Source organism: Panthera onca, chromosome B2 (genome assembly GCF_046562875.1).
Source record: "Panthera onca isolate mPanOnc1 chromosome B2, mPanOnc1 haplotype 2, whole genome shotgun sequence".
Classification (NCBI taxonomy): Eukaryota; Metazoa; Chordata; class Mammalia; order Carnivora; family Felidae; genus Panthera; species Panthera onca.
Genome location: NC_138343.1, coordinates 123817549 through 123840360, shown reverse-complemented (window position 1 = coordinate 123840360; position 22812 = coordinate 123817549). Strand labels below are relative to the sequence as shown.

At 43.4% G+C, this 22812-nt stretch overlaps 1 pseudogene; it reads right to left on the bottom strand.

The window, feature by feature from the left end:
- Positions 1-2128: 2128 nt before the first annotated feature.
- Positions 2129-22361, bottom strand: LOC132666497 (glutaredoxin-2, mitochondrial-like; annotated as a pseudogene).
- Positions 22362-22812: the final 451 nt, after the last annotated feature.

The window sequence follows — 22812 nt, the reverse complement described above, 5'->3', positions numbered from 1 at the left end:
CAACAGAGGATGCTTCTGGTATTTGTTTCAAGATTAAGATGTTAGATAGAGGGAGTATACCTGTGATTCTCTTGGCTTTTACCTCGTGGTTACAAAATGGTCATGGCAGCTCCAGCGGCTACCTTGGGCTCCAGAGAGTAAGAAGATGGGCTGTGGGCAAAGAGGCTGTACCAGCTTTGGCTGTGCCTTTTTTTTTTTTTTTTTTTTTTTTTTTTAACAGAAAAAGCCAAAGCCGTTTTGGAAGCTCCCAGCTGATTTTGGCTTGTATCTCTCTCACTGGGCAGAACTATCTCATTGCCACTCCAAGCTTCCAGGGAGGCTGGGGGAAAGAGCATTTAGTCCCCAGTCACCGCGCTGGATGCCCTAAGGGGTTTGGGGAAGTGCTGGTCAGCAGATAAATGGCGTCTGCCCTGATGTCCTTCTCTGTGCTCCCCTCTCACACCCTCCTGGTGGCGGCTGGCTCACCTCTGTCTCTCGCTCTCTAGACAAGAAGCCTCTTGGAGTTGGGAAGAGAGTTCCAAGCTTGTTTTCAACAATGTGCCCTCAACATATTTAACACGGTTTTGAACAAATCAACTGCTTTTAGAAACCACCTACACCACACTCTTAATGAGCAACCGAGGACAAGAGCGCAGAAGCAGCTCCCCTAAAGCACAATGTTAAAATACGGCAACAATTTTTATTTATTTGCTATAATGTCTTGTTTATTTATTTATTTATGCGAGAGAAACAGAGAGAGCGAGCAGGGGGAAGGGCAGAGAGAGAGAGAATCCCCAGCAGGGTCCTCACTGCCAGCACGAAGCCCGAGGTGAGGCTCGAACTCACGAATCGTGAGATCGTGACCTGAGCCAAAACCAAGAGGCGGGCACTTAACCGACCAAGAAATGGCAACAAATGTTACAAGGAACAAGGTACTGACCTGACGGTTGTAGAGCAGATGATGAGAAGGTGCCGGAAGAAGCAGCCTGAGCGAGAGCTACATGAACGGGGTGGCTGGTTCTCAAACATGGCGGCACATTGGAATCACCTGGGACTGGTTCTCAGCGTCCCTCTGCTCGGGCCCCACCCCTCCCCATTTAAACCAGAATCCCTGGTGAGCCCAGCAGTGTGCTGGAGCGGGCTCCTCCGGGCCGTGCGGCTCTCCCCAAGCCCGTGTTCATCATGTTGTGGCTTACGATCTGCCACCATGGGGGTACTCCTGCCACAATAATTGCCAGACGCTACAAATCACAAATGAGTCCTCCCCACCTGCCCTTTAAGAGCCAGGTAACCAGCAAACTGCTGTTGGTAGTTTTAAGAACTCCCCAGATGTCTCCAGTGGGCAGCCAAACGTGGGAACTACGAGTTTTCTACCAAATACTACCTTGGATTCCTTCTTTTGCCCTAATCCTCCCTGGGGGTCAGCATCCTTGTGCGGGATAACTTGGCTGGCCTGTACAGAACCCGAGGGAAGTACAGAAGAGACAGAATTGTGGTTACATTTTTAATTGTTACTGAGTTTCTTTGCACACGACTTGATATTGGAAGAATCTAGCCAAATCTCTTTTCGTGTAGCTTTAGGACTGGATCTATAGAGGCATGCTAATTCGTTGAAGGAGCTGAGGGACGTCTGAATAATGTGCAATCAGAAACCTTAACTACCCCCTCCTGTGATTGAGGTTCCTTATTTCAAGGCATAGTTGTCTGTAGTGTAATTTACTAGATCTCACTCCCCTGGCGGAATCTGATTTAAATACATGGACCGCACCCCATCCTAGGGTAGTCTGACTATAGCTATCCCTATCAGACTTCCCCCCACCCCCGCCACAACCCATGGTAGCTACATATTTATATACTGATATATATTCCTCAATTTATAGATAGGACAGTATGCAGAGAAAGGTTTTGTAGCTTTCCTAATGTCCCAGAGTAAGTAAACGGATTCAGATCCAGGCAGTGCGTCTCCAGAACCCGTGTTTCTGAGCACACTACCAAACTATGCCAGAAGTACAACGCAGACTTGCCTGCGTCATAAACACACGCCACAAAGTGCCCAACCGGTTCCTCTTGCATAGACCACATTAGTCATCCGTGTGGTGCAGTAGACCGTAGCGTTAACCCAAATGAAACCACCGCCACCGCCTGCCGGTCAAGTCTGGCGGGAGAAACTTGGAAGCAGCCGACTTGCGATGTCCCACGGGCACCTGGAAATCCCAGGGACACAGGGGACTCGTGAAGAGCTAGGGGGTGTTCTCTTCACAAAGTGGTTCTGGGGCTCCCGAGAACCCTTGAAGGTAGCGGGCTGTGTTGTTCTCTGCCTGAAGAGGCAGAAGGAGCCGGAGGGCTGTTACCAACTCTATTCAAGATGGGAGTCCTACAGGGTTTGATTCCTGGGACAGGGCTGGGCAGGGCCACAGTTCCTGTTAAACGTACATACCTTGGCGCCCCCTGGGGGAGGTGGGCTGCCGTAGGAGAATATTTCAATGCTCTAACTTGATTTCTGTGAAAAATTAGTTGCTCAAACACCACCCTGAACAAAAGAACAGGAGATTCCCCGTAAAACATTTTTCTTATCTTAAAACTTTATTGTGGTTAGGGAGAATGGAAAATTATAAGTTAAATATTAAATGTAGGTAGACACTTCTAAAGAATGTTTTTGTGGCAAAGGATAAAAGAAACGTAGACATTGACTACGTATAGAAGTGACGGCAGTTTCTAATACGTCTTCGTTCCTTAGTAAGTGCTTTCTGGGGCCTTGTAAATATTAGCACATCACCTCTCATTTGCGCACAAGGGACCAAGAACCAACTGAATAACTCAGTCTGTCGCACGACTGGCCCCCTGGGAAACGCAGCCTTTCTATTCTGAGTACCTGCCACTACAAGATCATTAATTTATTATTGTATTATTGTCTTTCTTTATTGTTTCTGGGATTTTGTTCCTATTTTCTTTTCCTCAGTCTTTCTGCTCCCTGTAACAGAATGAAAATGCCATTTGACCTATTATTTTTTGGTGTATTTCAACTCATCATTTTATAGGGTTACAGTCTTTGCTGAATTTCTCTGAGAGCATATCTTATATTGGTTAAAGTTCACGAGCTGATTTTCTCTGTAGTCAGCCATGTAGGGAGGAAAACAACTTTTTCCTCTACTCATGTTGGCTTTTCCAGTAGGGCTTTATTAATCAGACTAACAAAAGACAGATTGACAAGAGAAAAACCAACAAGTTTATTAACACGTGCAGCATGCATCCACATGGGAGCTCTCGGAGATGAGCAACTCAGAGGGATGGTTAGAACTTGGGACTTATATAGCATCTAGACAAAAGGGCAATAAATATGCAGAGAAGTGTCAACACAAAGGACAAGAACTTTGAGTTTCCAGAGTAGCAAATTGCTAGAAGGTAAGTATATGGGTGAACTAATGGAAAATAAGGTTAGTCAGTAAAGTTTGTATGTAGATTCCTCTGGTGTCTGTCTCTGGATTGATAAGGGTCTACAGTTGTCTCTGATGATTATCTTCTGTCCCTTCTGGTAGAGGGGGAGGGGCGGGGATACCTCTACAAATGTATGTCCTGCTTTTGGGCGATTGGAGGAGTATGTTTTTTTTTTTAATTTTTAATGTTTATTTTTAGAGGAGGGCAGGGGAGGGGTGCAGCAGGGGGCGGTGGGAACAGAGGATTTGAAGCAGGCTCCACACTGACAGCAGAGATCCTGATGTAGGGCTTGAACTCATGAACCATGAGATCATAACCTGAGCCAAAGTCGGACACCCAACTGACTGAGCCACTCAGGTGCCCCGACGCAAGGTATGTTTGTGCAAAGTTCCTTTTTATATGGGTGTTTCACCATCAATACACTTAGTATCAACACCTGTCCCCCTCCCAACTCGCTGTCAGCAGTGGGTGTCCAGATCTGTTTACTCCCTGGCTTTCTGAAGATGTTCAAGTTAGCCATTTATCCCGGACATGCCTGTATCATTCAAAGGCACGTGGGAAGACAGTCTGGACAAAACTGTGAATCCGGGAGGTTTTGAGTTTTTACTTTCTCCAACTTTACATTCTTCTCTTTAATGACTTACTTTTCTTTTTTCTTTCTTTCTTTCTTTCTTTCTTTCTTTCTTTTTTTTTTTTTTTTTGGCTTCTTCACTCACAACTTTATTTTTTTTCTTTTTTTTTTCAATATATGAAATTTATTGTCAAATTTGTTTCCATACAACACTCAGTGCTCATCCCAAAAGGTGCCCTCCTCAATACCCATCACCCACCCTCCCCTCCCTCCCACCCCCCATCAACCCTCAGTTTGTTCTCAGTTTTTAAGAGTCTCTTATGCTTTGGCTCTCTCCCACTCTAACCTCTTTTTTTTTTTTCTTCCCCTCCCCCATGGGTTTCTGTTAAATTTCTCAGGATCCACATAAGAGTGAAACCATATGGTATCTGTCTTTCTCTGTATGGCTTATTTCACTTAGCATCACACTCTCCAGTTCCATCCACGTTGCTACAAAGGGCCATATTTCATTCTTTCTCATTGCCACGTAGTACTCCATTGTGTATAGAAACCACAATTTCTTTATCCATTCATTCGTTGATGGACATTTAGACTCTTTCCATAATTTGGCTATTGTTGAAAGTGCTGCTATAAACATTGGGGTACAAGTGCCCCTGTGCATCAGCACTCCTGTCTCCCTTGGGTAAATTCCTAGCAGTGCTATTGCTGGGCCATAGAGTAGACCTATTTCTAATTTTCTGAGGAACCTCCACACTGTTTTCCAGAGCGTCTGCACCAGTTTGCATTCCCACCAATAGTGCAAGAGGGTTCCCATTTCTCCACATCCTCTCCAGCATCTATAGTCTCCTGATTTGTTCATTTTGGCCACTCTGACTGGCGTGAGGTGGTATCTGAGTGTGGTTTTGATTTGTATTTCCCTGATGAGGAGCGACGTTGAGCATCTTTTCATGTGCCCGTTGGCCATCCGGATGTCTTCTTTAGAGAAGTGTCTATTCATGTTTTCTGCCCATTTCTTCACTGGGTTATTTGTTTTTCAGGTGTGGAGTTTGGTGAGCTCTTTATAGATTCTGGATACTAGCCCTTTGAATGACTTACTTTTCAAACACCTTGCTATTTTCCTGCGCCATTCCCTATGTCAAAAACAAGATGGCTTCACAAAATCACCTGTCCTCCGGTTTAAACTTATTCACACCATCGTGTGAGTTCGTCATTGGGAAGAACATGATGGAATGAGAAGAGGACATCTAAAGATGGGATTTGTAGAAAAGCAATATTAATTATGTCAATTATGTGGCCTGCTCGGCAGTGGTGCCTAATTACCCTACGGTACCTCATTGGTGAAATGCTATCATTAGTGAAATGATAGCTAATTTTGCCGGAGGTTTTATTTGATTAGACCATGGTCCGGCACGCGCATGTTCGGCCTTCGGACTTTATTGCTCAACAGGCAAACCTACATCGTAAGCCCAAGTGGGAACATTTTCACTGTTGCATCAGATGGGATGAGATTTTCCCCAGTGAGGAGGAATGGGGGCGTTCTGTAAAAGGTCACAGATTTCCTGCCCCACGTCCTTGCCCCTCAAAACGTGGTCCACGGAGCAGCCGCGCCAGTCGGAAGCTCGTGAGAAACGCAGAAGCTCGGGCCCCGCCCCGGACCAAAGCTGCATTTTAACGAGATTCCCAGGTGATTCAATTCACAATAAAATTCGAGAAGCACCCCCTGTAAATCACTCCTTCCTTGGCCAAGGGGAGTGGACAGAGGAATGAAGAGTGTGAGGGAAAATAGGTCACGGCTCTAGCTCCCACTTACACATCAGAACTGAGCCTGTGGCTTATTGAAAATGAAGATTCCCAGCCCCACCCCCAGAGCTTCCCCGTGGCAGGTGTAAGGTGGGGCCAGTCCTCTGCTGCTTTAACAAGTACCCTCAAAATATCTGCGAAGCCTTCAAGTTCGAGACCCGCCCTCTTTGCCTGTTGGTTCATTGGCATTAGAGAAAAGGGAAAGACTGAGAAAGCCTGCAGTAGGGGGGAGGGAATGTTCTCAAAAAACGAGAGGCTGCAAAAGGAAGAAGATGACAGTTCAAACGGAACAGGGAGAAAGCCTGGCCGGAAAATAGATTCCATAGATCCTTTTATACGATTCTATCTGAATTTGACTCCGTTGCTCAGCAGTTTGCTGCAGACGAGCCAAAATAAGAGTATTGTTGCGATATTTTAAAGGCAGAGTGGCTGAACACCCTCTTAATGTTCCTCATGTACGATGCATTTCTCTCCAGGAGCAATCAATGCCTTTCCAATGGCCCCACCAATGGAATGTCAGGTATAAAGCACGCCATTATTATGACGTTTTCATAATTTCAGAGCTAAGCTACTCCTTCGTTTTTGAATCTGGGCGACCATGAGGCACAGTTGATCACCAGTGCTTCTTAAGGTCCCATCTCGGAGGATAAATATTTAATATTTGAAGGCAACTCAATCCATGTTTGCTGAACACAGCATAAACCTGAAGTTGCTCTAGAAAGAAAAGCTCAGCTAATGGGAGCCCAGAGACTGACTCATAGTTTTAAAAATTAAAATGATTAACCCCACGCCCATCCCTGCTGCAGCTGGCCAGTAACAAATCATTCTTTAGGGATGTAATGAGTTAAGAGGACACGCTTAACATAAAGGAATATGTCATGGATTCTTCTAAATGCATTTGGTCAGACATAATACGTTTACGTCCTGTCCCATATATGGTATCATTTGTATGTTTGCATACAATGGTATCATTTGCATACATATGGTATCATTTGTATGTTTGCATAATTTGTGAAACTCTGAAATTTCTATAGTACACTTTAATATACAGTAAGCTAAATTAAAAAGCAGTCCTGAATTCTTCCAGTTTCATTAATTATATTATCTAGGAGAAGAGATGACCCTTGGAGAAGATGTGATAGTGGAGCACATGTTATTTGGGGATAGATGTGATCGATAGAGAAAACCACATTAGGTAACATAACCATATAATATAAGAAGAAATATTGGAAATCAAAATAAATTGATCAGTCCATAAAGGAAGATGGCTGGCAACTTGTTCCAGGACTTACAACTTAGAACCTACTAGCGTCGTAAGACTTTCTCTGGTTGTTTATCACTCACCCATTCATTCATTCATTCATTCATTTACTCATCTACTAAGTACTGAGGATTTGCTCTTCCCTGAGCACTGGTGGGTAAACTATGTGAGTTGGACACAGTCCCTTGATTTGTTCTGCTGGCTGGAAAGTAGATTCCTGCAAGTTCTCAGAAGACATCATTGCTATAAAATAGCATTTTAAAACCAAAATACAATGACCACCACCCCATCAAGGGCAGTTTTTTAAATTTTGATTTTTTTAATGTTTATTTATTTTTGAGACAGAGACAGAGCATGAGTGGGGGAGGGGCAGAGAGAGAGGGAGACCCAGAATTCCAAGCAGGCTCCAGGCTCTGAGCTGTCAGCACAGAGCCCGACGTGGGACTTGAACCCATGGACCGTGAGATCACTACCTGAGCTGAAGTCGGAGGACTAAACCGACTGACTGAGCCACCCAGGTGCCCCAAGGGCATTTTTAATTGCGCAATTCCACATACGTATTTCAGATTTACTAAGCAACTTCCCTGCATTCCACTTTGCTGTAGTTTCCATAATCACAACAGCCTCTGGCTTTTTTTCGGTTTTAAACTGTGCTGCTTCTTTTCTCCGCATCATTTGTCAACGAATCGGGGCCTTCTTGGGCACTTGCTCTATTTAGCTAGCAGCTGGGGAAATATACAAAAAGGAATGAAACATGCCCTCGCTCTTAGAATCAGCGTGGATTATAAAACAGACACATGTGAATAGCTGATACCTACAGGAAGTTATTGTCAGGAAAACATCACCATTCACAATTCCTTCCTCTTAAAATTGGGCCAAAGAGCCAGATTATCGATAATATAAAGCTCAGTGTTTCAAATTTATGAAAATAATGTAGAGATGAACAAGCCACAATTTACGTCTCTGTAGGTAAGTGTCCGTTTGATGGCAGGAAAACACATTTTTTTCCGACTTGGTTAGAGATGACGGTAGAAATCTGATGTACTCTGGCGCCATCTGGAGGCAGGCTCGCACTGAGGCGACGTCCAAATCGTCTTACAACAACTGCAATTAGGAGCACTTTAGTTTATCAAATCTCTTTTTCTTTCTTTCTTTCCTTCTTTCCTTCTTTCTTTCTTTCTTTCTTTCTTTCTTTCTTTCTTTCTTTCTTTATTTCTTTCTTTCCTCTCTTTCTTCCTTTCTTTTCTTTCTTTCTCTCTTCCTTTCTTTTTTCTTCCTTTCTTTTCTTTTTTCTTTCTTTCCTTCTTTCTTTCTTTTGTCTTCTTTTCTTTCTTTCTTTCTTCCTTTCTTTTTTTCTTCTTTTCTTTTCTTTTTTTCTTTTCTTCCTTCTTTCTTCCTTTCCTTCTTTCTTTCTTTCTCTTTCTTTCTTCTTTTTCTTGCTTTTTCTTTTTTTCTTTCCTTCTTTCTTTTTTCTTTCTTTCTTTCTATTTTAGCAAAAGGGAATTGTGAACTGTATTTGTAAATTAGAATTTGTTCTAAAATACATATTTTTCAAGGAGGGCACACTTGAGAGGAAGAGAACATTAAGGGATGACATAGATTCTTCTATGACATGGGTACTTGGGTGGATAGGCTTCAATACAGTTTCACATACAGTATCATTTATATATTTGCCTAACTTGCAAAACTCTGAAATTTTTATGATACACTCTAAAATATGTTATATCTCAATAATAAAATAAAACATTACAAAATTATTTGTTAAAAAACGGATGAATACGTGCATGAACGAACTGCCATGTTTTGGGGTTCCATGAGGTAAATGTATCTCATTAAATTGTAATTTTCTTACTACTTCCTCGGGACCCCTTCCGTTCACAAGGACTTGGCATCCTTTCTTTGAGCACTGTTATTAAGCTTGGTTAATGTTCACAGATGGACAAAGAAGAACCAGGAATGTAGTATAACTTTCCTCTAAGGAAAAGTATACAGTCCTTTGTAAATGACTAGTTACATCTGGTTGAAAGCTGTTCTTGCCTTCAGAGGAAACTGCCTTTAAAGACATGATATGTAATGCTCATACTCATTGTCAACAAAATGATTTTACTTTCTGGAATAAACACCGGCCTCTAATTCATCAGCTAATGTGAAATTTCAGGATCCCACGCCACGAGAGATGCACCGTGTTTTAAATCAAGACACTTCCTGAACTTTCCTTCTGGACAGGAAGTGGAGAAACCCACCAGTACGCATGACACGATGTTACCAACTATGTTGTGCGTTCTAAACAGGAAACTGGGTTTTCTGATATGATGGGGAAAACAGTATTCTTATTATTAAATATTTTGATTGATAGAATTTTATCATTTCAAATTCACACGATAGAGCCAATTTCCTCAGAATCAGGACGCAGCAAATATAGTTGGTAGTGTATTATGTGTAGTGGGATCTTTTTTTTTCTTTTTAAAAAATGATCTCGGATTTTACTTTATTTGTTTATTGAAGGATAATCGACATACGATATCTTACTCGTTTCAGAGGTACATCATAGTGATTTGTTATTTTTCTATCCAAAAGTTCCACATAGTGTATGATTCCAATTACAGGACATTCTAGAACACGCAACACTATGGAGACAGTAAAATGATCAGTGGTTTCCAGGGGCTGCGGGGGGAGGGATGAAGAGGCATAGAACAGGGGCTTTTTAGGGAAGCAAAAATACTCTGCCTGATACTCTAATGATGGATGTATGTCATTATACATTTGTCAAAGCCACCAAGAGGGACCCTAAGGTAAACTATGGACTTGGAGTCATTATGACATATCAATGTAGGTTCAGTAATTGTGACAAATGTACCATTCTGGTGGGGGATGATGACAGCAGGGGAGGCTATGAACATGTAAGGGAGAGGGGTACAGGGGAACGTTTTGCAATTTCAGTTCAGTTTTGCTGTGAACCTAGGTGCTTTGAAACCATAAAGTCTTATTAAAAATTTGACTTAGGGGCACCTGCATGGTGGACCTGATTCTAAAGTCTGTCCTTTTCTTAATAAAACTTAAAACTTTGGACCTGACATTTCGGTCTGGAGCACAGAGAACAGCACTGGGGAAATCTCCTCCTCCTCATTGACTGCATCATGACTCGCTCACAGCACTGAGCCCATCCTATTAACATGATGATCTGTTGATGTGTCTATTCTAACACCTCATTTCTAATTCATCCCTGATTACTCTGTGCCTAGCGTGATGCCTGATGCTCTAAAGGTGATTAATAAATGCTCACGAACCAGACGGAACCGCTGAACTAGACATCTATTTCTTTTTGTGACTTGTGACATGGTTTCTTCAGTTCTTTCCACCTCTGCACCTCCCCCCCTGCCAAAACCTATCCTCGAAGTCACGTCCATGCTGCAGTTATGACTGTTGTATTTCTGAAACAGAAATGGAGGGATTTTATCTGACAAGTATGGGGACAATGGGAGAACATATTTGACATCTGTCCCACTCGGATGAATCCTTGACCTTAACTCAAATGTAAGATGGATTTTCCAGGGAAGACTGGCTGAGCTGAAAGAATTTAGCGCTCAGGATTTCCGGCCTTAGCACCTGGTACTTATGTAAATCGGGATCTCTCGAGACTTGTGACTTCCCCATTGTAGGAATTTCAGGATCCTTTAACACTCTGTTACCAACTCAGTTTTTTTGTTTTTTTAAGTTTATTTTTATTCATTTTGAGAGAGAGAGGAAGTGGGGGAGGGGCAGAGAGAGAAGGAGACGGAATCCCAAGCAGGCTCTGCATTGACAGAGCCTGATGCAGGGCTCGAACTCCCAGTGAGATCATGCCCTGAGCCAAAGCCAACAGTCGGACTCTTAACCAACGGAGCCCCCCAGGTGCCCCACCAACTCAATTTTGAAAGAGACTTCAGGTTCTATACACAAAGGCATTCTCAAGGAATGTTAACTTTCCTCTGGCTTTTTCACTGATCTGTTTTCTTGTCCTGTTTTGGAGACTCGGTGCTTGAATATCAATTTGTGAAACAGGACTTAAATTGTGTAACTTGTTAGTGTTTGGATATTCATTCATGTATTCATTCATGTTGTAAAGACTTCCTGAGTACCTATCACGGACCTGCACTGTTGTAGGTACTGGGGACTGAGCAATGAACAAAGCAGGCAAAGTCTCTTTCATTCTGAAGCTGCCATTCTACCCAGGAAGAGTGACAATAAGCAAATAATCGAGTGAACAGATAGTGTGTCAGATGAAGACAAGAGCCGTGGAGAAAAGTAAAGCAGGGTGAAATGAATCAGAAGTTCCTGGGTTGAACAACAACATTAAGGAGTGAGGGCACCACCACGTGGGTGCTGAGGAAGGAGATCCAGGAGGAGTAAATAGCTGGGCTGAAAACAGACAGGAAACATGCCTGGTGTGTTTGAGAACCATATGGGCTATAGCAGAGCGAGCAAGATGGAGATGAGGTCAGAGTAAGTGGGGGGCAGGTCATCCAGGGACTTGTAGCTGCCCTAAGCCTTTGGCTGTTACTCAAACGAAGATTTGGAGCCATTGTAAGGCTTTGAGCACAGATGTGATGTGTTCAGACTTAGGTTTTTTTGTTTGTTTAAAAAAAAATTTTTTTTAATGTTTATTTATTTTTGAAAGAGAGGGAGACACAGAGTGCAAGCAGGGGAGGGCCAGAGAGAGAGGGAGACACAGAATCCAAAGCAGGGTCCAGGCTCTGAGCTGTCAGCACAGAGCCTGACGCGGGGCTCGAACTCATGAACTGCGAGATCATGACCTGAGTCGAAGTCGGATGCTTAACTGACTGAGCCACCCAGGCGCTTCTGGACTTAAGTTTTTAAAGAATAACTGGCTGTTATGTTGAGAATAAATGGAGGTGGAGGAGGGCGAGAATCAGGACCTTCTAGGACCAGTAAAAAGTTGTCTTTGATTCGTTACACAAAACACTGTATTCCAAACTCAAACCTCAGTGGCATCTTCCTTCTCAAGATGAGAGAATGCTGGTGTTTGGTAAACAGTGCCATCTGAGGGTGGACACTTGCCCTCCTTTCCTCTCTTCCCAGGTGCCCCCTACTGACTATAATCAGAACTGAAGGGCTCCTACAGACTGATTTCACAGCCCAGGTTCTGGGAACCCAACTACCTGCTTACTGCATGAGAAATAAAAAAAGGGGACCAGGAGTAAAAGGAAACTCATAGATTGGGGCTCCTTATTTGAGGGCATAAAGAAATGATCACAATTGACAAGGCTTCCCCAGAGAATAAGTGTTTTTTTTTTAATGTTTAATATTTATTTGTGGGGGGGAAGGGCAGAGAAAGAGAGGGAGAGAGAATCCCCTCCACGCTCAATGTGGAGTCTGACATGGGGCTCGATCTCACGACAGTGAGATCATGACCTGAGCCAAAATCAAGAGCCAGATGCTTAAGGGACTGAGCCACCCAGGTGCCTCTGGAGAATAGGTTTTTGAATCAGTAAATATTCTCAAATGCTTTACGTGGAGAAGTGAAAAGATGGGTCATTCCTGGTCTTGACCGAGAAGATGAGAGAGGGCTCTGAAGAAAGACCTGAGATAGAGAATTTGTGGTGCAGCAATGCAAACTTAATCAGGATTAATGGGCTTTACTCCTCTGCTTTGTGTGTGAAGGGGTGTGTGTGTGTGTGTGTGTGTGTGTATCTGAGAAATGAACTAGAAGTCTTTCTACCTAGAATTTTCTGCAGTCTGGAGGAAGCAGGCTGGTAGCTTCTATTTGCTAAGTGGGAAGGTCCATTAGTCACAGTCTGAAACACAAAATGGCTTTTCACAGCAACACGGTGTCTTTATAGAGCTTTGCAGAGAGTAGCCTTCACAAATGCTTAGTAAGAGAAATCGAAGACTGCTATAAATGTGTAAGCTTTTAAACAACTATCTCTGACCTATGTTACTAGTACAATGCCTTATAGAATAAAAACGTTCAATAGATCATAGTCAACGAAATGTCTTGAAGTTATATTCTTTTTTTTTTTTTTAATATTTATTTATTTTTGAGACAGAGAGAGAGAGAGCATGAACAGGGGAGGGTCAGAGGAAGAGGGAGACATAGAATCTGAAACAGGCTCTAGGCTCTGAGCTGTCAGCACAGAGCCTGACGCGGGGCTCGAACCCACAGACCGCGAGATCATGACCTGAGCCGAAGCCGGACGCTTAACTGACTGAGCCACCCAGGCGCCCCTTGAAGTTATATTCTAACGGACTCAATGTGTCATATACTTATGTGACTATTCAGGAAAACAAACTGATGAACTTCTAATCACTTTTTTCTGTAGGGAAACCAATACATGGCTTACAGAATTGGATTACTCCAGATAGGTGAATGTATTCAAATGCAGAGTCCCAAGGAACTTAAATGTTTGCAATATGACAAGAGTATAACTTTCACAGTAAGACCCCAAAAAACAAACAAACAAACAACAACAACAACAACAAAAAAACAAAATCAGAGATATTCAGGTTTTTACTCTGGGACTTATATTATCTAATTGTACATTCTTGGACACTTCTGATTGAAATAACATGATATTTCTGACTGTTTACCATAAGCCAGGCACTGTTCTAAGTTCGTTACATGTATTAGCTCATTCAGTCCTCACAACAACCCTATGAGTTGGTTATTCCCACTTTACAGATGAGGAAACAAAGGCACAGAAAGATGGCGTGACTTGCCCAGAGATATGTGTATATTGAGCATTCCAGAGACTTCCTTCAGTGTCAGGGATTTGCTGAGATGACTCACAGGACTCAGCATATAGTCATACTCATGGCTATGACTTATTACAGTGAAAAGATACAAAGCAAAATGAACAAAGGGGAAAGGTACATGGGGTAAAGTTATGGGGAAACCAGGCACAAGCTTCCAAGAGTCTTCTCCCAACATAGTCACCCAGGATGTACTTAGTTTCTCCGGCAACGAGTTGTGACAACACGAACAAAGAACAGCTTCCGGGGAAGCTCATTAGAGACTCCCTGCCCAGGGTTTTTGTTGGGGGCTCGTAGGCAGCTTCTGCCCAGCTTCACGTAGGCTGCTCCTTCCCAGCTAGTATCAAATGAGGGAACACTCTTGATATCCCAGCTTCTAGATGTCAACCAAAGCCCAACCTTGTGAGGAGGCCTTTCTGATAATAGCAGTCAGACTTGATATGTCAACACTTTCCTGCACATAAGTCTACTGAATGGGAGAGCTGGGCTTCCCTCACAGAGAGATTCTGGAGGCCAAGCAGAGAACAACTGTGATCTATGGATTATCAGAGACATAGATCCATAGATCCATTATGCAACAGGTAGATTTAGGAGCCTGGAATTCAGAGGAGAGTTCTGGTTAGGGTTGTCAGTGTGGGAGTCGCTGGCCTACAGTGACTTTGAAAGCTAAGTTCACATAGAAGGTGAAGGCGGACTGACAGAGTGTAAAAGAGGTCAGAGGACTGTGCCCTGGGGCACTCCACCATCCAGAGGTTGGGTGTATGGGGGATGAGCTCCATGGACACTAAGAAGGAGAGGCCAACGAGTTCGGAGGAAAATGAAGAAGTTATGCCCGCAAGCCAAGTGAAGTAAGTGTTTCAAGAAGGCAGAAAAGGAACAGCAGACACGGCTGGCAGATCAGACAAGAGGACTGTGAAGTGATCATTGAGCTTAATCACGTGGAAGTTTCCGACCTTGGCAGGGGTGGTTTCAATGGAATGGTCAGGCAGAAGCCCGACTGCAGTGGGTTCCAGGGAGGATGAGGGGAGGGGAAGTGATCACAAAGTATTAAAAATGCTTTTAAGGCATTTTGTTATAAAAGAAGGAAGGGAAATGGGATAATGGCTAGAGGAGAAAGGGAATTTCAAAATGTGTGTGTGTGTGTGTGTGTGTGTGTGTGCACGACAGGAGTGATACAACAACGTGTGTCGATGCTGATGGGACTGATCCAGTAGAGGTAGGAGGTGAGCGATGAGGAAGATAAAGGGATAATGGTGTTCTCCAGTAGGTGAAAAGACACGGGACACGGTGTACAAGCTGGCCTTAGATCAGACCACAGACTGTTCACCCAGAGTTCCAGAAGGAGGCAAAGTATTTGGGAACAGAAACAGGTGGGTGGATGCAGAAGTGGCAGCGTGTGGGATTTCTCTTCTGGTTACTTCAACTTGCACCATGAAATGGGAAACGAAGCATTCAGCGGAGAATCAGGAAGGGAGAGAATGTGACGGAAGGTTGAAGAGAGAAGAGGAGGGGTACGACAGCCATCTAAAAGGTCCCAAGGGTGAGCTGGCTAAGGAAATATGATAGAATGGCTTCGGCTACTACGGGCCTAAGAGAACCTTAGACCTTTGCTGCCGTGAATTTAAAATAAGATCAGCAGCCATCGTTGAGTGGTTTTTCCAGCCATGTGCAGCTGCAGGGTTGCAGGCACAGAGGGACAGAGGGTTGGATTTAACCAGGATTGGGTTTTACCAGGGAAGTATAAGGAAGAGAGAAAGTGGCATGGGCACTGAGTAGATGCAGGGAGGTTTATCTATAGAGGGGAGGCCGTGTTGTGGGACCAAGTTCTAATGGCTTTCTTGGAGGTTGGGGTAGCAGAAAGGTTGATACTGGAGGGCCTCAAAAGTTATTTTCTTTAAAGTTATTTTCTTTCACTCTTGTACCGGTCATCCAGGCTGGGAGACGGGCAATCTTCAGTTTTGAAGAGTTCTAGTGACAGGTTGCCGCAACTGTATCAGATGTCACCGTCCCTGTGGCCTTGAACAGAAACAACCATGCGCTCAAATGACCCTGACCCTTTACAGTCAGTACACCAGTCACGTAGCAGATCTGGCATCCACCAAGCGTCCCTTTATAGGAAACAGGTTGTGAGAGGTTTACTAGTTGTTCCCACATAGGTGTGAACCCTAGTTCTACCATCACTGACCCTGCACCTGCCAGAGAACCTCGTACAGCTTCTCCACTTCTTACTCAGACCAGGCTTTTTGTTTTTCAGACACACATGCCCCTCTGGGTTCTTTCATTCTTCCTTTACTGTAGGCTCCGGTGACTCAGCCTGCTTTCCCGATCCCTACTGTCCCCTGAGGGTCAGGCCACCTTACCTCCTCTCCAGCTTCCTCCCTTCCTAGTCATCTCTGAAGCTAAGTCCTCAGGTGGTTTTGATTTTATTTTTTATTTTTATTAAAATTTTTTTTAACGTTTATTTATTTTTGAGACAGAGAGAGAGAGAACATGAACGGGGGAGGGGCAGAGAGAGAGGGAGACACAGAATCGGAAGCGGGCTCCAGGCTCCGAGCCATCAGCCCAGAGCCCGACGCGGGGCTCGAACTCACGGACTGTGAGATCGCGACCTGAGCCGAAGTCGGACGCTTAACCAACTGCGCCACCCAGGCGCCCCGTGATTTTAAAAGATTTATTGTGTCTCACAAATATATAAGACAAATAAATATATCACAGATAACTAAAATTGGCATACTACGGAGCTTCTAGAATCCAACAAAGTCTGTATAAATATGGTTTGCCTTATGGTCTGGCTCCTGCCTGTGATGGTGAGCTAGAAAACTACCCAGTCTGGGGCGCCTGGGTGGCGCAGTAGGTTAAGCGTGGACTCTTGATTTCGGCTCGGGTCATGATCTCACAATTCGTGAGATTGAGCCCTGTGTCTGGCTCTGCTTTGAGAATGCGGAGCCTGCTTGGGATTCTCTCTCTCCCTCTCTCTCTGCCCCTCCCCTGCTTGCATGCTCGCTCTCTCTCAAAAATAAATTAAAAAAAAAAAAGATTAAAATAAAAGAAGACGAGAACCACCCAGTCTTCTCTCCTGTATGTCTCCTTTACTCTCACATGACTACCACACTCATAACACTTGACACTTTTGGTCACCAAATGTGTGTTGAGTTTTCCCACACTGAGCAATTCTCTGTAACACCAGCTGTGTGCCCTCCGATATAACTCAATTCTGACACTACCTAGAGATAGCATCAGATCCCACAGGTTAATGGTTCAGTCCCAGGAGACTGTCCCCACCCCCACCTCCCGCCACAAGTAGTAGGTCCCAAGGCTACCCACAACTTCCGACAGACTTGGCTACACATCGGAGGTTCCCATGACCTCTCCACCTTGGGTTCAATTATTTGCTTGAACAGCTAACAGAACTCAGAAAAACACTTATACCTCCCAGTTTATTAGGAGATAAGATGAAGGATACAGAAGAACAGCCAGATGAAGAGATACATAGGGCGAGGTCTGGGAGGGTTCTGAGCACAGGGGCTTCTGTTCCTGTGGAGATGGGGATGTGTCACCCACCTGGTGTGAATGTGTTCACTAGCCTGGAAGCTCTCTGGACCCCCTACTACTGGGATTTTATGGGAGCGTTCTCAGGTAGGCATGATGGATCATTAACTCCATTTCCAGCCCCTCTCCCCATTGTGGAAGGCAGGAGATGGGACTACAAATTTTAAGCTTCTAATCAGGGCCTGGTCTTTCTGGTGACCAGCCTCCATCCAGCAGCCATCCAGGAGGCCTCCCAGAACCACTCCCTAGAACAAAAGATGCCTTCTTAGAACAAACATTTACAAGGGTTTCAGGTGTCAGGACCAGGGAGGAAGACCGGATACATAGATTTCTTATTATAAATCACAATATCACAGATGGGGAATGGACACCACCACTTGAGCTCTTTCCTAAGGGTGAATTCACAGTTGACAATAGGAATGTCTTCTGTATCCCCCCAGGGTTACCTAAGAACCCGGAGTTCCAGCTCTGAGGGTCTCCCTGGAGACAAAGACGGCCACTGTTGAGGGCCTCAGTCATCACAGCTCATTTGCCCACAGGGCTTCCGACCAAGTCACTTCACTTCTCTGGGCTGAAATTTCCTCATCTTTGTGTTGGGGAGAGTGACGAATGTTTTATCAAGGGGCTGCAAAAACTGAAAACATACATGGTTGCTTTCTTTCTTTTCGCCAGACCACATGAGAATCACTCTGAAGTGAACTTCTCCAACAATACACTCTTAGAATTGAACTACTGAAAGCTTCTGACCAAAGAGAACCACAGAACTCAGTGTAAACTCTCAAAGCACAGGGAGATAGGAGATGCTTCGCACTAATGGAGACATCACAGACCAGACATACATTTATTCCTCAACCTCTTTATCACACTCAATATTTATGCCAAAGGAAGCACTCCACCTCTCCATCTCTTCTCCCAGACAGTCCTAGGAATTGCTTGTCGGGATAACTGGATTCTGATTCTAGGTCTGCCATTAGACAAGTGAGGGGAACTTCAAGTTTCTCAGGCTCACTGCGCCTGTTTCTGATCTGGAAACTGTGGCAAGGGATCTAGTCTTCCCCACTCTAGAGTCCTACCTTATTTCACTGTTGCTGAAAACCACGTTCAGAGGGAAGTTAAATAAATATTTCTGAGCATTCAATATGTAGCAACTAAAATGCCCATAGCCCCTACCCTCTTGTAACAGGACAAATAGGGATAAAAAATGGAATTGCCAGTGTAAGGATCATTAAAAAGAGAGAACTATAGGTGCCGTTGGGAAGGGGAAGCAACCTGGTGACAGACTGCACAGCGCTGAAAAGATGAGTAGACAAATACTGGGACAGTCGGTTAAACGTTTGACTTCAGCTCAGGTCACGATCACATGGTCTGTGGGTTCGAGCTCCGTGTCGGGCTTTGTGCTGACAGCTCAGAGTCTGGAGCCTGCTTCACATTCCGTGTTTCTCTCTCTCTCTCTCTCTCTCTCTCTCTCATAAATAAACATTTAAAAAAGGTAGACAAATATAAATGGCATAGGGTGCTAGAGAAGTGGACAGGGAATCAGATATGGGTTGGAGATTTCATACTTTAATCTGAGGACAAGAGAGACCAAGGAAGGACTCTAGGGATAGGGACATGATCAAATCTGTATTTTAAAGAGATATTCTAGGTGCAGTGTTTGTGTGTGCGTGTGTGTGTGGTGATGGGGGTGGGAAGGCTTGGGTTGGGGAAATGGATGAATACGTTGCATTTTGGATCTGCTGAGTTGGAGGTCCTGGCATCACCTGATGGATCCATACTGTTTAGAGCTTTCATTAAATATCAACTTTTCGTGTGCCTCCCCTGCTACAATAAGGCAATATCATTTGCATTGTTTCATTGAACAGATACTATTTTGACCTTTAGAATATCTCACTAACTTTTGGGGTTGTTTTCTGTCTTTCCCAAACCATTTGACTCCTGGTTACTCATCTAGGTTACAATGCGAACATCCTGACGAAACGGGGCAATCCCCCAATGTTAATACAGTAGGTCTTAAATCTCCATGGACGGCTTGAGAGAAAAGAACTCAAATACTCAATACCTGAGAAGTTCCTTCTAAAGACCAAAAACATGCCATAAACCTATGTAAAGGGTTTTCTTCTATACTCAATGTTTTCCAGGCTCAGTCTAGGAACAGTAAATTCGCCTTCTTTCTGGGAGAAATCACAGGCGCTGAGGGCAGTAAGGAATATAGGGCTTGAGGCAACCTTAGGTTGGGGCCCTCACTACCAAACCATGAGATGAGATAACATCAAATCTCAGTTAACTAGAGCCCCAACAGCTCAGCTGTGCATTTTTAGGTATTTCATTAATTCTGAACTTTACATTTATTTGACTTGCTGAATATCTCAGTTTACCACAAGATGGCAGCACAATGTTTTTTTGTTTTTTGTTTTTTTTTTTTTAAGTGGATGACTAATTCCTGTTTCTAGAGCTTCGATAGAAGATAAAGAGCTAGAAAGGAACCATAGCTAATAATTTTTCTTCTTATTCCTATAATTGAAAAGAAAAGAAGGAATGGATATGGAAGGAAGTAACAGAGGAAGAAAAAAAAGGAAGTGGGATGGAGGGAAGGAGAGAAGGGAGGCCATGAAAGGGAAAAGGAAAAGAACAAAGAAAAAAGGCCACATTCAGCTAGATTATATTTAACTAAAGAAAAGGAAATAACCAAGCAACCGATGTAGGAAATTTCCGAGAGAGGAAACCAGTGCTGTAACCACATTTATTCACAGCCTTGAAGTGTGAGTATAAGATAGACATTTGACCTTCTTATGAAAGCATCTGTCTCTTTGGGAAACTATGAGAATGAATTTACATTTTACAAAGGGCTCTAGTCCTTTTAAGTGAGTCTTACATTAGCATACTTATCAGCTTGTACTTAGGACTTTATTTAGTATCCTTCAAAGAGGTTTCACACGTTGGTTTCCATGTTTAATTGAGTGAAGAAATAAAAGATTATTCAAGAAGAGAATAATCAGACACACAGGCAGCAATGCCTTGGTGCCGCAGAAATGAAAAGCCTGCCACCAGTTGAGCACTCCTTAGAGTCCGAGAGCTGAGAAGAATTCTTTTAGAGTTGGCTCTTTGATTCTCCGTGGACCACCCACTACTTACTTGGCTTACTGTTAACCCCAGCTACTTGCTCTCCTTTGTCTAATGAATTTGGCATAGCAGAGAGTTCTGGAAAGGGAGAGATTGTAGGAGTGGTGATTGCCTCAAGCATTGAAAATCTTTAGATTGAGGTTTTTCAACCTTAACAGTAATGATATTGTGGGCCAGATAATTCTCTTTTGGGGAGGGGGAGGGCGAAAGGATGTCCTCTCCATTGCAAGATATTTAGCAGCATCCCTGGCATGTATTCACTAAATTCCTGTACTGTCTCCCCAGTTGTGACAACCAAAACTGTCTCCAGACATTGCCAAGTGACTCCGGGGGAGCAAACTTGTCTTCACTGTCCCATATGAGAACAAGTGCTCTAGATAAACTCTAACTGCAGGAATGAAGGAAATCCTGAAAGTTTTGTTCATCTTGGTGTCTTGTTTATGAGCAAAACTCACATTGGATCATCAGAGAAATGTGTGTTCTTCAAATCCTTGTGAGAAATCTCTAAGTATTAAATCCAGGCATAAATGCCTTTATTAGAGCCAGGTTAATGTTCTCTGTATGGAACAAATCAACATAAATTTATTGTGAATGTTCTGTTGAGCAAAAACTTATACCAGGCACCATAGAGTGTACAAAACAGTAAGACTCTTTGTTCACTTTTGAGATTTCCACAGCAATTTATTGTTCATGAGTTTTACAACTTTTTCATGAAGATAACTTACATTTTTAAAGCATCCTCAAATATTCAACGTTTTTTATTTATTTTTATTTTTTTTATTTTTGGGACAGAGAGAGACAGAGCATGAACGGGGGAGGGGCAGAGAGAGAGGGAGACACAGAATCGGAAACAGGCTCCAGGCTCCGAGCCATCAGCCCAGAGCCTGACGCGGGGCTCGAACTCACGGACCGCGAGATCGTGACCTGGCTGAAGTCGGACGCTTAACCGACTGCGCCACCCAGGCGCCCCAAGCATCCTCAAATATTCAAAAGGCATTATTGGGCATTACCATTTTTAATTTTTTTAAGTTTATTGATTTATTTTGAGAGACAGAGAGAGATAGAGAGAGAGAGGCAGAGGAGGAGAGAGAAAGAGAATCCCAAACAGGATCTATACTGTCAATGCAGAGTCCTATGTGGGTCTTGAACTCAAGAACCATGAGATCATGACCTGAGCTGAAATCAAGAGTTAGACACTTATATAATGCCTTAACAGGCTCCCCAGGGATTTTCATTTTAAATTACTAACATTTTACTAGCAATGTTATAAGTACCTACATCACTAAAATTCTTCCCTCTTACTTAAAAAAATTTTTTTTAATGTTTGTTTTATTTTTGAGAGAGAGGGAGAGAGAGAGACAGAGCGTGAGTGGGGGAAGGTCAGAGAGAGAGAGACATAGAATGTGAAGCAGGCTCCTGGCTCTGAGCTGTCAGTACAGAGCCTGACACAGGGCTCGAACCCATGAACCATGAGATCATGACCTGAACTGAAGTCTACGCTTAACCAACTGAGCCACCCAGGCGCCCTTTACTTTTAAATAATAATGATGAACTAGTGGAAGCAATTTCCCTTCTTTTTGATGACTATGAGTGTCGGTTGCACCTCCAATAAAAGGTCCATTGACAAATATTCTTGGTACAGTTCTTTCACAAGTCATTTTGTCGAGAGCATCTTGAAATTGACTTCCATATTCAAGCATGTTCAATTCCACCACGTTATAGTTAACATGCATGTCATGGAAAACTTTTTTTTTTTTTTTTTTGCCATTGTACAGTAAGAACAAGATGTTTTTGAGAAAATCACTACTCAATTATCAGAAATTGTTAGTTCGAGAGAATCTGATTTATGGGAGTGGTTGCTAACTTCGCCAAAGATGATGATGTGCTGTTCCCCATCCTGCTGGCCTCAAGGGCTTGGCCCAGCCCTGCACCTGTTTCTTTAGGGATTAGGGATGTTCATAAAGACTCACAGGCCCATGGAAACAGTGCGTGGGGACTGTGGCCGACATTCTGGTGAAACGGAGAAGAAAAATGACTGAAACAGAATAAAAGTGCCTGCGACATTTATATCAATAGTAGAAAAAATTTTTTTAATGGAAAAGAAAACAATTAAGGCTGGTGGCATTCTTATTATGTACCAGACACATTTCTATCCATTGAGAATGTCCACTTTTTATTCATCTAATTTAAATTTTGCAGGATCTCTATGAAGAAGTATTATTTGCATTCCATAGGTGAAAAAACAGGCTGAGGGTTCATGTCACTAGCTCAGTGTCACATTAATAGTAGGTGGCAAAGGCCAGATTAAACCTGATCTTTCCAACACCAAGAACTGTGCATGCTCTGG